This window comes from Trichosurus vulpecula, chromosome 4, assembly GCF_011100635.1.
Source record: "Trichosurus vulpecula isolate mTriVul1 chromosome 4, mTriVul1.pri, whole genome shotgun sequence".
Taxonomy (NCBI): domain Eukaryota; kingdom Metazoa; phylum Chordata; class Mammalia; order Diprotodontia; family Phalangeridae; genus Trichosurus; species Trichosurus vulpecula.
This window is the reverse complement of record NC_050576.1, coordinates 94,720,157-94,723,644: the sequence shown is the minus strand read 5'-3', so window position 1 is coordinate 94,723,644 and position 3,488 is coordinate 94,720,157. Positions and strand designations below refer to the sequence as shown.

Below are 3,488 nucleotides of genomic sequence, written 5' to 3'. Positions count from 1 at the left end.
TATGTGAAAAGTGTTTTGCAATTATGTTTATATAATCTCTGGGTTTGTCTTGGAAGGTAGCCTCTCAAGTCTTTTATATTGTTTGCAGTTCTTTAAAAAGGATTTCTCTTTCTGTCTGTTCCTTCTGGGTTTTGTTGGTAGTAAATAGAAATGCTGGTCATTTATTTTGGTTTAAATACTTCAACTTTGCTGAGGTTGTTAATTATTTCCATTCATTTTTTAGGTGATTCTCTAGGGCTCTTTAAGTATATCATCATATGATATTCAAAGAATAATATTTTTATTTCCTCATTGCCTATTTTTATTCCTTTAATTTTTTTTTATTTTCTTATTGCTATAGCTAGCAGTTCTAGGACCATATGGAAGAATAGTAGTGATAGTGCAAATCCTTGCTTCACTTCCTGATTGGGAAGACTTTGAGTTTATCCTCATAACAATGCTTGCTCTTGGTTTCAGATAGATACTACTTCTCATTTTAATTAAAGCCCCATTTCCTTTTTTATTTTTGCTTGCAAATATTTTTATTTAAATGCCATTTTTGAGGATGCTAGGTTTTAGATCTTATTGAAGGCAGCAATATCCATAGATTGCACATAGTCTCTAAAGGCATTTATCTGTTCCTCTAGCATATCTGTCCCAACTTTATCATCTTCAACTACACGTTGTATCTGAAGCTTCTCGATGCCATATCCCACTGGAACTAGTTTAGAAGATCCCCAGACCAAGCCATCTTCCTGAAAGCTTCAGACACATTCCTCCAATTTAGCCATATCTGTCTCATCATCCCAAGGTTTTACATCCAGTAAGATGGAAGACTTGGCAAAAATTGCAGGGTTTTTTTGATTCCTTTGATTCATACCGAGCAAGGTGTTCTTCTCTTAGTTTCTTTGCTTCTTCCTTCATTTTCCTCCTCCTCCTCAGACCCAAAGAGATCAATGTCATCATCATCTTTGCTATCTGTAGCTCCACTTCCGGTGGTATCTTCTATATCAGTAGGCCCATACTTGCCCAACTCCTTCTTTATTCCTGGCGAGTTCGCCTTTTGCTTCTCGTAGGACTTGATGTGGTTATACCAACGGAGAGCATGGTACAGGTCGGCAGGTGGGGGGCGGGAGACGGCTTCAAACACTGCGATGTCAGCCTGGGACGGCACAGACCCTTCGATGTAGCTCTTGTCCCCTAGGAAGTCATTGAGGTGCTGCAGGCCCGCAGGTGTCTTGAGATCTCCGAAGCCCATGGTGGTGGTGATGGCGGTGGGAGGGACCGGGAAGAGGAGGAAGAGGCGGCGGCCACGGAGGAACTTAGTGCAGGGTAGGGAAGCAGCGCAGCGTGTGAACACGCTAGCGCCGGCCACCGACTGAAAAAACGGCTAAAGCCCCATTTCTTGAAGTGTTCCATATGCTTTGTAGTGTTTTTAATAGGAATAGATATTTATTTTGTTAAAAAAAATACCTTTTTCTGTATCTATTCATATAATATTTTTTGTTATTGATATGGTCAATTATACTGATAGTTTTTCTAATATTGAATGATCCCTTTATTTTGGGTATAAATCCCACTTGGTCATAGTATATGATGTTGTGATACAGTGCTATAATCTCCTTACTAGTATTTTGTTTAAAAATTTTACATCAATATTCATTAAGGAAATTGACTATAGTTTTCTTTCTCTGTTTTTGTTCTTAATGGTTCTTAATGGACACAAACCATATTTGTGTCATAAAAGGAATTTGGTAAGACTCCACTAATTTTTTTTCAAATAGTTTATACGGTATTGGGATTAATTGTGCCTTAAATGTTTCTTAGAAATTTTACATTTCACTTGTAAATCCGGTCCTGCCTGGGCCTTTTTCTTAGGGCACTCATTGATGGATTGTTCAATTTCTGTTTTCTAAGATATTGTTATTAAAGTATTATATTTTCTCCTACTCTGAGGAGTTTATATTTTTACAAATATTCATACATTTCACTTAGATTGTCACTTTTACTGGAATACAATTAGGCAAGCATAACTTCTAAGAATTTCTTTAATTTCATTTTCAGTGTTGGTATATCCACCCTTTTCATTAGCAGTCTTTTATCATCTTACCCCCTGCTTTCTTGTTTAGTGAGACATATTTATATCACCAATTAAATATATATATATGTATATATATATATATATATATATATATATATATATATATATATATATATATATATATATATATATATATTGTCCACCCCACACCCTATCCCGTCCACTCTAAAAGTTCTTTACTGTATGTTTCTTTTATGTAAGAAAAAAATTCCTTGTTTTTCCTCTCCTTTCCCCCTTTCCCAAGCAACACTCTTTCTAGCCCATCCATTTTCTTACATCATAACACCATAAGTATCTCACTCCCATACCCTCTTTCTAATTACCTTATACTGATATAATTCTTAGAAGATACATATATTATCTTCCCTTATAGAAAAGCAAACAGTTTAACCTTATTGAGTTCCTAATGATTTTTCTTTTATATTTACCTTTTTGTACATCTCTTAAATCTTGTATTTGAAAGTCTAATTTTGTATTCAGCGTTGTGTTTTATTTCCCCATCAGGTACACTTAGAAGTACTCTGTTTCATTAAATACTTCTTTTTTCCATTGATTACTCATTTTGGCTGTGTAAGTTATTCTTGATTGTAATCATTTCTGGAACATCATATTTCAAGTCCTCTGCTGTTTTATTGTGGTAGCTGCTAACTCTTGTGTGATCCTGAATGTAGCTCCACAGTATTTGAATTATTTCTTTCAGGTTGCTTGAAGTATTTTCTCTTTGATCTTAGAGATCTGCAATTTGAATATAATATTTGGCATGGTTTCATTTAGGGATTTTTTTTTTCTGGAGCAATTGGCAGATTCTCTCTGGTTCTAGGACGGTGGGAAAATTTTCCTTGATAATTTCTTTAAATATGATGTGTAGGCTGTTTCTTTGTTCATGTCTTTCAAGTAACCTACTAATAATTAAATTATCTTTTAAACCCATTCCCAATGAAAGTAGGTTTCCAGAACTAACAGCCCTCCTCTTTCATCTAATTCCTTTGCAATGATTCTTCCTCTTGCACCTCAATTGTATAAAATAATTAATCTTTTTAGCTGATCCTTAATGGCTTTGCTTTTTGAAGTCCTATCATGCCAAGGTCTACCCCAATCTTTCCTATGAACTACCTAATTACTAATAACAGTCTTAGACATATGTTCTTTTATAAACATAAAAGGTAAATGGTCTGTCCTTACTGAATACCTTGTAATTGGTCTTTGGTATATACCTTATGTTTCTCTTGGTTCTTATATGTCAAATCTTCTATTAAGTTCCATTTTTTTAAAAAAGAAAGTCCTGAAAGTCTGACAATTCTTTAAATTTCCATTTTTTTATAATTCAGAATTATGCTTAGCTTCACTGGGTATGGTATTTTTGGCCAGAAGCCCAGTTCTTTTGCTCTTTGGTATATAGTATTTTGTG

The 3,488-nt window shown here is 34.5% G+C and overlaps 1 pseudogene; it reads right to left on the bottom strand.

Annotated features, from left to right (window-relative positions):
- Positions 1-554: 554 nt before the first annotated feature.
- On the bottom strand, positions 555-1,237 carry LOC118848888 (annotated as a pseudogene).
- Between the last annotated feature and the right edge of the window lie 2,251 nt (positions 1,238-3,488).